This window comes from Lagopus leucura, unplaced genomic scaffold, assembly GCF_019238085.1.
Source record: "Lagopus leucura isolate 7727_CA_CO unplaced genomic scaffold, USGS_WTPT01 Super-Scaffold_73, whole genome shotgun sequence".
Classification (NCBI taxonomy): Eukaryota; Metazoa; Chordata; class Aves; order Galliformes; family Phasianidae; genus Lagopus; species Lagopus leucura.
In genome coordinates, this window is record NW_024962252.1 from 44,490,754 (window position 1) to 44,505,091 (window position 14,338).

The following is a 14,338-nucleotide window of genomic DNA, read 5'->3' on the forward strand; positions in this document are numbered from 1 at the left end:
TGACTCTCAAAATAGTATAGAGAGAGCAGCACTAGACTGAATGCTGTTTTAATAGTGTTCTTCCCCTTAAATGCTGTATTTCATACCCAAAAACTTTACCAAATGAAAACGGCCAAAGTACTAGAAATGTTGAATGCCATTTCCAGTGTATTTAAAGAATGCAAATAGGAAAATAAGAATAAACCAGAAGATTGAGCCTCTTTTTTTCTCTTGGACTACTGAAAGTTTATTCAGCTGTTTCTGATGTCTTTATACTAATTTTTCTTTCAGCCATCTGTGCTAGCTTTTTTTTTTTTTTCCTTCTAAGGATATAGAATTCTCCTGCATGCTACTTTTGTGAAATACTTATTTTAACTTTATGTTGATTTCATACAAAGAGAATGTAGGCTTTACATGAAATGAGCATATCAACATATTCCTCTGCAGCATATCGCTGTTCAAAGGCTTTGCTTTTGTAAGACTGTTTTCTTTACCCCTTCAGAGCTGAAAATATTACTCCTCCACAAGCACCATTTAAGACCCAAATGTCAATGAACCAGGCAGCAAAGTGACAGTTACTTAAACAGCACATGATTCGAGACAGTTTTAGGAAATTCCTAACACTTTGCGTCCCATTTCTTTCATGGATACAAAGGGACAGATTGTGCCTGACCTTGGGGGATGCACAAGAGGCACAGTGGGAGGAGGGGGAGGCCAGCAGGCACATGGTGCTTTCCCTTTTGCTTTGCCTTCTCACTCCATGCATGCTATTCCCTTGTTGGGAGCATGGGTATGGTCTATTTTTTTTCACCTATGAGCACAAAGACTACCTGGGTTAAAGTGGATAGAATTAATATTGGTTTTGCCACTGCATGCCCTATTAGATACTAAGCACAGAACTGGTTAAAAGGTAGGAAAATGGGTTCATCACTTACGAACCCATTCTGTCATAATTTGTTCTGTACATCCTGGGCTTCTCTGCAGTTAGACCTCCATGAACTCCCTTAATAAGGAACGAGGGCTGCTGAACTCAGCCTGTGGATCATCAAACAGCCTGGCCAAAACCCTTTTAACACAAGGGATGAAGAGAAACTGGCTTGGTGGCCTGGTGGCTAGGAAATTCAAGAGGATGTGAAAGGCCCACATTTAGGCTTATCTGCCTGATATGAAGGCAGAACATTTGATATCTTCCATGTTTGACATAGGTTTTTGGGTTTTTTTCTTTGGAGAGAGGGAGAGAATTGGTTAAATTCGAAGCATATGCTTTACCTCTCTGACAGTTTTCAGCTATCAGAATGTTTCCCATTCAATCTGATTCCAACAAAGATGACCGACAAAACAAAAATCACTGAAATTTTTAGAATGTTTTCTACCATTCTATAAGCAGTGCTAAAGGATGAGTTTGGCTATGATGGTTATAAAGACATACATGTGCAGAAAAAGCATGGAAACTGGACCACCAATATCAAGGCTATGGAAGGTAGGAAGAAACAATTCTCTTCCTCAGTTAGAGTGTCTGCCTTTTGTTACTCCAGCTTTGGTTCAGCAATCAGATGCATTTCTCTTTCCTTCCCCAGGCTACTGCTAATAGAAATAATTGCCCTTCACTTAAATTCAGACAGGTGGAACATGGTGGGCTTCCAAATTTTATGCAATGAGCCAAGCACAAGTTTACTTGTTACACTGCAAAAACTTCTGCTGTGAACTCTGTTTAGGAGCTACACTTGAACTTCACATAAAACTGCTACTGATAAAACTGCTACAAAGTCTGTATCACATTAAAAATTTCTTTGCACTTGTTTTTTAAGTAGCTGCTTTATATTTTCTTTTGCAGAGCTTGTTCCTTTTTCTGACTGGCAGCTTTTTCCATTCATTTAAAGACTATCCACCTGGTTTTATGCATGGCAAGTAGTGCCAGAAAAATGATACTTGTAAAGCCAGCTCAACAGAGCAGTACATATCTAATGAGTGCATCACCCACAGGAATAACTGAACCTTACTAGTTGGCATATTACAAGGGCTTTTCCCTCCACTGTGCACACCTGTGAGAATCTAAAGGATGTTGGCTTTGTCTTCTCACACATCAATGAAAGAGTGGCCTTGAGCTCCATCAGCTTGAGGCAAGAGCTTGGTATCACCATAGCTGCAACATCTGCCAGAGGGAAGTCAGTGAGCCACCTTCATGGTGATCCATCTCCTTGAAGATATTGTCAGCTCCGTAATTCCCCCTATATTTTGCCATACTAAGAGATCTGTGAAAATGCAAAGCAAAGCTTGAAGGTGTTTTTCCTTTGAGAGAGAGAGGCATAGACTTATTTAAGTAAAGATTTTTTTTTACAAGGAATGGATATTCTAGCAGTTTGGCCTAAGCAAGAATATTAAGTGCAAGAACTGTGGTGACTTGGGTTTTAAAAGGAACTCAGCCCTCAGACAATAGGCACTTGTGTTCTCCAGTGCTCAGACAAACACAGGTAGCAGTTGTATGAGGGCTGCTCTGAAAGTAACACTTCCCATTTCATTATGTTGGCCCACAAAGTCAGAGGTGTATGTTGGTGGTATGGCAGTAGAGGTTGAACCTTCCTGTCAATATTCCATTACATTTTGCTGTCATGAGACAGATGGCAGCAGAGGGGCAGTCTGACAAAATGACATTTGAAGCAAAAACGTGTCACTGAATTCTTCTGTGTGGAAAAAATGGCATCCATTGGTATTCATCAAAGTTTGCTGAGCATGTATGGAAACTAACCAGTGGATGTGAGCACAGTGAGGTGGTGAGTGGTGCATTTCAGCAGCAATGACAGCAATGTGAAAGGTGAGCCATGTTCCAGATGGCCATGCACAGCTGTCACACCATGAAATGAAGAGTGTCTTAATCGACTCATCTGCACAAATTGGCAAATGGTGGTGATGATGTTGAAAACCAGTGTTTCATATCTGAGAATTCTCTACATCAAATAGTATTATTGTGTTCTTGGTATCTGTTGTATTTTCCATATAAATAAATAGGAAGAATTACTTTCAGAGCAACCTATGTAGATTGGTTTCTATCCAAGATGCTTTCTTTTGCCATGGGAACACTAAGCAGATACCATGAATTAGTCCTGTCTCTTCTGACTGGCCATCAGCCACTCCAAGATATATGCAGAAAACTCTTTGATGATTTAATGTATAGGAAAGGTCTTTAAAGTCCTAAAATTTTCTATGAATTCACTCTGCTTTGAAGGTCCAGTAATGAAAGGGGAATATGCTTTGATTTAAAGAGTGGCTTTAAAACACCTGGCTTTGTATTTAGATACAATTAGGACCACAACATGCTGCCCATTCAGTTTCCCTGTAATTATTACCTTAAACACAGGACTCTCTGGTCTTTTGTTCAAGCATTACTGCTTGATATGATTTCAAGGATGCTACAGGTGTGCATGTCCATTAGCAGTAGCTCATAACTGTGTACCGTTGCTCTGTTACATCTCCCTTTTTCTTAAACAATCTTCTTTTTTACATATTTAGTATTAGGTAATTTGTCAGTTTGGTTTCTGTTATGGAAAATGAAGTGAAAGATTTTCAAACCTGGACATGTACAGAGGAGAGACTGCAGATAAATTACCCTGCACATTTCTAATAATCCACTGAAGTGCCTAATGAAGTGTCTGAATTAAATGCCTTTTCTTTTCTCCCCAACAAAAACTTGATAACATTGGCCTAATTGCTTATCTAAAACAAATAGCTCTAAGTTACTGACCCCTCCCCTTTGCTGAGACATAGCACTCTTATCAATCTCCCTGAAGTAACACTCCAGTCATCACACTTTTAGCTGAGAGGTTAATAACAAATGAGTGCTCTGGAGAAAAACAAAAAAAAAAAAAGAAAAAAAAGCAATTGTTAACACTCCAATCTGGCCTTTCTTACAACTGTAAGTACAACGCTTGACAACTCTTAAGTGGCTGAAAGCCTAGGTAAGTTTTAATCTGAAGCATTATTAATTGGGACAGTTCTTTCTGGTGTATACAATGAAGAATAACAGGGAATTGAAGTTTTAGCACAGATATTTCAGGTGACTGGGGTGCTGGTGTTGCTGAGTGGTAAGACCTGGAAGACTGCACTAAAGCTTTGAGACAGGTCATCAGGAAAAGAGGGAGGAAAGGAGGAGCTGAAGGGAAGAAGAGAATAGATATGATGGTGTAAGAGCTGTTACATGACAGATGAACTAAATTTCGCTGATGGTAAGGAAAGAAGAGGCTGTTACCCTCTCTGGTACACCACAAAATTTCATACAACTGTTTTGTATGTATTTGGCTACAAGCAGCATTTATCAAGTCACTCAGACCTATTTAAAAGTTGAAACAGCAGTTTAAATGAAAGAACTCATTTCATTTTTACTTCCCTTCACAGAAATAGAGCCTTTTTGGGTACATTAGTGTGATGTGGCACAGAGCTGTATAAAGATTCTTGTATAAGGAGCCTCCAGACAAACATGCATATCTATATAGCCAAATGAAGAGATGCAAACTTGGACGTGGAAGATGTGCTTCTGTGTCCTTAGGCAATTTCATCTTGCCACTCTTTATCCATCCTACTAAGATGGATAAAGCCCTCTGCATATGACTGCTTTGTGTAATGCACATGGACATCTACATTCCTATTACAGCCTTCAATTAGGTGCCTCTTTTTTCTTCTAGCCTCTTCCCAGAAGCAATACAGCCTTGCTGGTCAATGTTCAACAGATACTGCATGTTGTAGGATCCAGCTTACTGTTAAGAACTATGTGTTGAGTTGTCAACATTTGACAACACTGGGTTACACACAGATTTTCATGAAGGCTGAGTAAGTCTATTGGCATTGGTGGAATATTTCATAGTTAAACAGCAGGATTGGGTCACGGGCCATTTCTTAGCTGTTCTTAGAACAGTGAAAAATGGTCGGTGATTGAGTATGCAATAAAGTTCATATGATCCGAGTAGCCTTTTTAGTATTCATCTCATATGCTAATGACAACTGTTGTCTTATCATACTTCCCTCAGTGTTTACTATTCCATTCCACAATTTCCACAGTATGCATTATGTTTGTATCTTAAAGTGGTGGTATTCTGGGCTAGCTAGCTAACAACCAGCACACAGCACTGAACATGGTTGCTCTTCTGCAGAGCTTAGCTCCAACACCCAATCCTGGGCTCCTCTCTTCCACATCACTGGATTCTTGCAGTCTCTTGAGAATGCTTGTACTTGTGTCAGAGCCCTAGGCACATAGGCTCCACAGTCTTTCCTGTAATTCTGTTCATTTAAAGTGATTAGACAAATTGATCATCAGATTCTGGTATCAGCTGTGGTCCAATTTCCCTTCATAAAAACAAGCTCTGCCTAATATTCACAGAGCGCTACAGCTGGATCTGTTTGGGATTTTTTGAACTGAACCCAAGAGCGCAAGACATTCCAGGGTTTATATGTCCAATGGCTTTTGAAGAAGGAGGTGCTCTGTAAAGGCTTTTTTGGACCAAAGGGTTTTTTAGTTCATTCGTGAATAATATTAGTGCCATCTGGAAGCATTGGCAAACTCAAGCAGAAGAATTATGTTCCTGATATATAAGAAAGCACCAATCAGAGTCTTGACCACTTTTTTTTGTTGCTGTTGTTGCTGTTGAGATTAGCTCTCTCAGAAGTGTTCTTGGCTTCACTGTGGACAAGATGCCCATCAGGAGACTTTTGACTTGAGCCTGGAGAAATCCTCTGTCTGGGGAAAGACATTTAACTTGCTCTGAGAATCTAATTCCTGGCTTTCAGCTACTGACTGCTGGATTATTCACCGTGGTTTTCTAAAGCAGACTGCTGTTCCCCCAGGAATGAAGCAGAGACTACTCATTTAACACAGGACTTGAGATTCAACTGAAAACCTGGATCCCAGAGGAACAAAGCCAGTACTCTATTCAACACGTCACTCAGCCTCTTCCCAAATGCTATACTGTTACAAAATGAGGCTGTGGCTGGAGTCTTCAATTTCAACAGAAAACAAGACCCAACCCTGCCATGTGGTAGAGGAATGTCAATCTATTTTGATGTTAAGAACCAAAATGTCGCGGATGAAAGAGCATGTCAAGATTTACAGTCCTGTTTTTAATTCATCTGCAGGCACTGATTACTAGCAGCACTAAATCAAGCTCCATTGCCTGTCTGGACAGGGAACACCTGGGGAAGGAAACCTTGATCTGCGCAGTGGCTAGGACAGGGAAAAGGCCTCAGCTCACCTGCAGTGAGGCCTCAGCCCTGCAGATGGCTGCACTAGAGCTGCTGGTGTAAGCAAAGAGGAGTTGGTGACCCAGTTATCAGCAGGCTCTGATCCCACAGTGACACAGATACAGTAATGACCTGATAGCATGATCGCCGACCTTTGTTTTAAAAACACAAATACTTTATAAATACAAAGCTGCAGACAGCCTGCAAAAGCTGTCTGCAACCCAGAACAATGCAATTGCACAATAACAATCCCATTTTGTTTAAAGCAAACAAACAAAAAATTCTAACCCAGTTACTCAACAGCTCAGAAGTGCGCCAAATAGTATTGAAAAAAGCCATTTTTTGCAGGAGTGAAAAGGCCTACCTACATATTGCTTGTTTCTGTGGTCATTCTGCAGGTCCATTTCTAACATCCCCTGCATCTGTGTATAATGTGCATGATATGGACTGCTCCGTGGAGCCAGAAGTGAAGGGGCAGTCTGAGTAAGAGGAGAGTGAGCTTCTGCTTGACATCTATGTTTTGCAGCACTAAACTGGGGCCCATCCTGGTTATTAGACTGGGAATTGCTTTCAAACTCCGAGAGCATTAGGTTGCAGCCATCCTTGCTTTGGTGCACTTCTCAGACTTTCTCAGCCTTGGCCAGCCCAGACTGCTCCCCTGAGATGCTGTAGAACCATGTTCTTTAAATTAGCAGCGGAAGGGAACTGAAGGAAAATCAAAGACAGTGGTAGTGCTGAGTTAATAAAGTATTGGATGCAAAATGGAAATGTGTTTAATAAACTCAAGTATAAAAATATCTTCTTAATCTATATGCAAAGACAATTATTACTTTTACTACTTAGAGGTAGCAGGAATTAGACTGAAAAGCAGCATGGGAAGAATGGGGAGCCTGTTCAGCCTCATGGTGCAGTATGAACACTTGCGGTAAGCAGTGTGAGGTGGGTCTTCCCCATTTAACCCAAATTTTCTCAAACTGGAAGAACAGAATCCGGTGCTTAGCTTCACATTTAATTTTCATAAAATGGAGGAAATTTATGTTCCAGATTTTTTCAACACATCTTAGGAGCATCAGAGCAAATACCTAACAAGAAAGTAGCTTGGCATTACACACCATCTGATCCATCCTTCTCTCCTCCAATTTCACAAACACCAACCAACTTCTTTCAAAATCATTTAGCTTCCTCACAAGCCATCATTACTGCTCCTCAGCCCTACTTTTGGCCATCTTCACCACCCAATGAATCTCAGAGACTGCATGCTGATAATGCTCACAACACAGCATTACTGTGATATGCATCTTGCCTAAGGAAACTGTTATGGGCTTGAATTCTCATGGAGTGACTCTCCATATATTTGTTTGTAAGATTTCTCACCTTACCTAGATTCCTTCTGAATTTTGGAGTTGCCATGGTAATGCTTTGCAGACAGTCTTTGGATCTTTCAAAGAAGTAAAACGAAAAGGCTAACAAAGACATGAAGAAAATATTTCTTCATTCACATAACAGAATATTTCTAAATTAGAGGATATCCTAACAGAAGATTTTCCTACCAGCGTCCACCAGAGTAACAGAGTTTGCAGGAGTTATATAATTATGAATACAAATAAATCATCCAGAAAGATATCTATTTAACTTCTGTCAAGCTTAAATACATTAGCCCATCTTGCTCTCTAGGAAAGATAGAATTTTTATTTTCTTTTTGGGCAAACACTATGTTTTATATCTTTTTTTCAGTAATTATTTTTTCTTCACCTCTTCTGGTGACAGTTTATTTCCAGCAGAAGCTCTAACCTGATGATGTTTTCTCAAAATGGAAAGACATACTACAAATCTTTGGTAATGTTTAAAAAAAAAAAATCTTTGGTACCAATTTGAACTATGTTGATATATACAATTTGTAAGAATTTCATAGTTTAAATACCCCAAAGAAATAGCATTTTTGTGGTATTTCTATTGGAAGAAACTCAAAAACAAATAATGTGGCAATATTACTAGCTGAAATAGTGCAATGAGGCATTTTTAGCTGGGATAGTAGAAATAACATGACTTAACTCTTTAGCATAAAAGGCCTTGCTGGCATTATTTCTATTGAAAAGCAGAAGGTGGGAACATTTTCAATGGGAGATATGGGAATTTCTTCAGAGTCAGCCTTCAGGGGCATAATTTTCCTTGAGTTCACATGGGTTAAAATACATTTCTCTGCCAGTCAGCTCATTAACCTCAATGCAGGCCACATCTTCCTCTCTCCAAGGACTGGGTTACATCTAAATGAAATCTCTATACGCCTGAGTATTTCCCATCAAATGCTCTCATAGCAGATTTGAAAACACTCAAAGAGCCACTTTCAACATCACAAAAACAGTTAGCAAAATACTCAAGAAACTAACATCAGCAATGTTAAGATATGTATAAGACAGATTGAAATATTTAGGCCCATTTAAAAATTTTCTCGGTGTCATATATAACCCAAAGCAGTCTTCCACAGAACTGCATGTGAAATGGCATTGTGCAGAACTATCTTATGTCCAGGTGAGACATGAGGGTGCATACAGATGCTCTTCTGAAAACCTGAACCTTATTGGGCATGTCACATCTAGCTCATTCCATTGAATAAGTTAATCTTGCATCTCCTATGGGAGATGCAAGGACAATGCATCATAGAATATAGAATGGCTTGGGTTGGAAGGGATCTCAAAGATCATCTAGTTCCAATCCTCCATTGTGGGCATGGTCCCTGTCACTAAATCATGCAAGATTAGGTTGCCCGGGGCCTCATCTAACCTGGTCTTGAATGCCTCTAGAGATGTGGTATCCATAGCTTCTCCAGGCAAACTGTTGCAGTGCCTTGCCACCCCAAGTGAAAAATTTCCTCCTAACACCTAATCTAGATCTTTCTTCTTTTAGTTTAAAATCATTTTCCCTTGTCCTATAGAAAATTGGTCTCTGGAAAACAAATGCAAATTTACAAAATGGAAGCTATGTGCTTTGTGGTACACGTGAGATAAATCCGCTGACAGCACTGATTAGAGTAGGTTCCCTACCCAAGATGAAAAACAACAGAGGGATTAAAAATGTTAACACCAGAGCTCTTAGAGTGGATAAGCTATGGAATTCTTTTGTTTGCTCCAGCACTGAGAGCACACGAACTGTTCCCTTCAGAGCTGAGAGGGAGAATTGGCAAGCAGCAGAATTGCTTCTTGTAAAAATAGGGGAAATCTTGAAATTCTTTGAAATCTGGAAAGCCAAGAGAAAGTTTTTGAGCACACCCACTACGTTTAATGTTACTTGCAAAATCTGGCTCAGTTCAGTTTGTGTTCTGGTTCTTAACTTTCTCTTGGAGAATTTTTCTTACACTGATTCAATTAAAGCCTGTACTAAATTCCAGCCTGTAATCAAGAACCTGTATATAGATGCTTAGCTGATTACATTGGGTGGGTCATCTGGGTCTGAACAATATCACTATTGGAGATCTGCTAAGCGATTACACAGGCAGACATAAACAATGCTCGAGACTGTTCTAGCACATTGAGCAGAGAAAGCTGACACATAACCCACAGAGCCAAGAGCTCTCCTAGGAAGTGATTAATGAAAGCCCTGAGTCACTCAAAGTTAATAAGAATGATGAACCTTTCCTATAGTGATTAAAAACAAAAACAACAACAAAAATCCACTAACCTTATAAGACAGATTTTGTAAGGAGCAAGAGTGTCATTATTTTCCAGTCAGCCTGCACATGCCATTAGCTCCTAAACCAGTAACTAGTTTATAAAAAAAATGTTTCATAAAAATGTTTCATGACGTGCAGCATTTCAGCCCTAAAGTCAGTATTCTTTCCAAGTGCCTGATGGTTTGTGTACCACTTCGAAATGGCATTTTTCTGACTTGGGAAAGCAGAGAAAATGGGGGAAATCTCTCAGATGAGGCCTGTGCAGTGATCACTCTTTGTTCGGGTGCAGGCAATTTTTCAAATAGTGTCCAAAACCTGGCTGTAAAGCACAAACATGAGGACATTTAGATTGAATGCCAGAACTTAACCTATGATACCACTTAGCTTGACCTATACAAAGTGCCAAGGCACTCATTCGTTAAAACCTGCAGTGCATGGGAACAGGGAAATCTTTTAGCTTTACTCAACTACAGCATACTTGCTTATCTGAAAGAAAGCCAAACTTGAGATGTTATTTAAATATATCTTTTTGTACCTTAATTTGATCTTCAAACCACAACGAAGTGACTTGGTGATAAGGAATCAAATGCTCTTTGCAGTTCCTATCTTTCAAAAGTTTCTTTCAAAAATTTGTCTGTGAAAAGGCCAGTTTTCTGGAAATTGGTAGCCTTTAGCTTATCCACAAAAATTTCCAAGCAAATGTTTCCTCTTTCTCAAAGGATTTATTAGGAAAAAGATATAAACAGAATAGATAAATAGACATAAGTTTTCCCTTCTCTTGCTATTGTGGGATCTTCTTGTAACTTAGATACCATGCTAAAGGGTCTCATGGGCATACAGTCACTCTTTAAAGGAATGTTTATTCTTTATACAATTGAGCTGGTTAGCAGACCGCTGAGCTAGTGGAAGACACGTTTCAGAAAGTGCTCGTTTTAGAAAGCATCTGAGCAAATACAGCCCCATCTTAACCGACAACAGTGAAATAATGATTCCATTAATTTGTTTGTTTTAGCCCATCACTGCAAAGATGATAATCTAGTCATCAAAAGGACTTGATAAGCTTTTAGATGTGATATCCTGAAGGTATCTACAGTGACTGTCAGGAACAGGTAGAGAAGGGCTGAAGCTATTCCCAAACAACCCTGGAAAGGATGCGTTTTGGGTAAGACAAAGCGCTTGTAGATGAACAGTAAAGGGACATAGCTCTTCACTTTGTCCCACTCTAGCCATGAAAACTGCTGACACATTTCATTAGAGAAGCTGTGTAATCACTCAGCCAGGCAGGAGGGGGACATGGTCACTGCTGGTGTGCAGGCCAGGGATTCCCTTGGGAATGCAACTGCTCTCACTAGCATCCCAGAGGTTTTCAGCTGGTGGACATGAGCACTTCTAATAGAAAAAGATATAGCCTACCTATAATCACTGCAGCACAGGCATCTTTCTCTGCAGGAAAGTCCTGGCAATGATGCCAGTTTCACTGAAACAAAGTTGGGATCGTGAGAACTGGGTCTGGAGAACCAGCTTGAAAGCTGGTTAGTAGGCACTGATAGTGAAGGCTGTAAGTTACGATGCTGTTTCTACCACCATTTCTTGACTATTGGCCTAGTATATATTGAACTTCATAGATCCTTTCTTTTTTCCATTTTTTATTATTTCACATAAATTCTCATCCCATAAAGAATACCTGTGGCCTGAGATAATTGGTACTATTTAACAAACGAACATATAATGTGTTATCTTGCCATTTAAAAATAAGAAATCTCATGCTGAAAAAGTAACAGACTGTCAAAATTTCTCCCAGACTCTTTTGACCAGTTCAATATTGTTATTATTTTTTTAAGTTTAACATATTTCTTCCCTCAAGCACAGACACCAAAACACTTTGGGTGTATTTTTCCTAAATTCCTGTGCTTGTGATGTCTTCTTGACAGCTGTGCTGAGGGAAACTAGAAAGAAGCAGAATCACACTATTGGACACTCCCAAGGGGTTTACTTCTATTTTCATTTCATTTTGCTAATTCATGGCAGTTTTAACAACACACTGAAATGAGACCTGTCAAAATAATGAACACCTGGACACAAAAGCCCAGACCTGACTTCGATCAGTAATTTCACAGATGTTTTGAAAACTGTTTTCAAGAGATAGTGCAGGCATTAATGTATCATGCTACTCTTGCACAAACTGTGCAACATGATACAGCAATCAGCATTTAGGAACTTTATGCATAGTGAGAAGCCTACATAACTCTCTTAGGTAATTCTCTTCCAGCAGTGAGAACTTCAAGAAAGCAACCATACGCTGAGATTTTTCTTTAATATGGAGCTATTTTTAGAGTACATATAATATTTTTCTCTTTCACTTATTTTGTAAATAAAAAAGACCTTTAAAATGTTCATCTCCATAACCTTAATATAGTCTCCTTTGCACACATTGTTCAGTTAAATAGCACATACAAAGCAAGGCAAGACTTGCTGAAGTGATGACCCTAGAAAAGCAAAATTGAGAAGTACTACCTTTCATTGAGGCTGAACACTAAGATCAAAATACAGAACTGTTGTCTATAATACATGGGATCAGGATAGAGAAGGCTCCCGGGAGACCTCATTGTGGCCTTCCAATACTTGAAAGGCATATATAAACAGGAAGGGGAACAGCTGTTTACGAGGATGGATAGTGATAGGACAAGGAGGAATGGTTTTAAACTGAGACAGGAAGTTTTTCACACAGAGGGTAGTGAGGCACTGGAACAGGTTGCCCAAGGAGGTTGTGAATGCCCCGGAAGCATTCAAGGCCAGGCTGGATGTGGCTCTGGGCAGCCTGGTATAGTGGTTGGTGACCCTGCACATAGCAGGGGGTTGAAACTAGGTGATCATTGTGGTCCTTTTCAACCCAGGCCATTCTATGATTCTATGATATGATTCTATGATATGGTTTGATATCACATATTTAATATGTTTTATAAGCTTTTTAATTAGAACATATCTAAAACATCTCAGAAAGCAGGAATTACTAAAAAGCAACTTTCCCAATCACTGTATGTCAACAGGAAGCAGAAATGTAATTAGTGTCTTCACAGATATCTTAGTAAATGACTGCAAAATTCCCATTCTGGGGACATCAACCCAAGTAGATAACTTCTATGTGCTATGGCTCCCAGTCACTGCCTACCTCAAGCTGTGCTTCAGAGGTACTGGTCAGCCCTGTGTGCCATGGTATAAAGCCCTCTTCCTTTTCCCGATTCTGGGATGTTTATAGCATCTGAAAGCTTCCTGTTTTGTTAGTGGAGAGCCTCAGTCCATTTACTCCTTCATCCATGTCCCTTGCACTGTTTAATGTCTTGCTTTATGTCATTGTTGTGCTTATTTCAAATAAGGAATTTTTTTTACTCATTTTCCAAGGTTTCTTTCTTCCTCTTTCTTCTATGATTATAGAAACTGTTCTTAAGAATAATCCCAAAGTTTTCTTATTTTAAAGATATGGATTTGAAAAGCCTTTCTAATATTTCCCAATCCAAATGTTTCCTCAAACCACATCACTCCAGAGGAAAAAGCAAGCAGGTATGGATGTATTTTTAAAAAAAAAGCTAACACTGACTAATTTTCTGCCACATGTGGGGGCTGTGCCCTGTGATGCTAATTAGAATTGACCTTGTGAGTCGTAAGGTAGGGGTGTTTTTTCTTGCAAAGATTTATCTCCCTGTTTGTTCCCAGGGTTTTGTGGAGCTGTCTGTCTAGAATTTCCACATTATAAATGGCTCTTGTTTTGGTAAAGTTTGAATTATTTTCATTAGCTGGTCACCTGGGGCCTGACCAGAGTCAGGCTAAAAACTTCAGACAAGCACTACAGCTTTTGCAATCAGTCTCAGTCTCTCTCTCCTGTCATCCCCAAGGAAATGAAAGGCAGAAACGTTTATGCTTCAGGTTAATGTTTTAGAAGTGTTTGAGGCAGGAAGCAAATGGACTTATTCATAAGTTCCTCGAGGATGTTTTGTTTCAGTCATGAGGGCTGAAGCTTTCCTGAGTAAAGGCCAGCCAGCAAGAAATGACCGGTGGCAGGGTTTGCCTGTGAGACCTGCCTCGAGACCCAGGCACACAGAGGACATTCACCATTCACATCCTTTCTTCCAGTCTTCTAGATTTGGAGCTGACTTTGGCTGCTAAGACTCAGATGAGACTAGTATAAATCTCATCCTAAAAATACACACTAAGACATAACATTCTTACATTTGATTAAGAGTGACTGGAAATGTCTAGAGCCATATAAAAATCATCTTACGGATGTGAAAGAGAAGAGCTGAAAGAGGTCTGTTTCATTTACACTAAGGATGAGACATCATTACTTTGAAAAAGTTAGGATCCTTCTTATTTTTGAATATCCAAACACACTTATTAATATCCCTAAATTAAACAACCAGCTTGCTCACTAGTATTTCCTATAAGAAAATGAAGCATTCTTTCCTTCTTGGT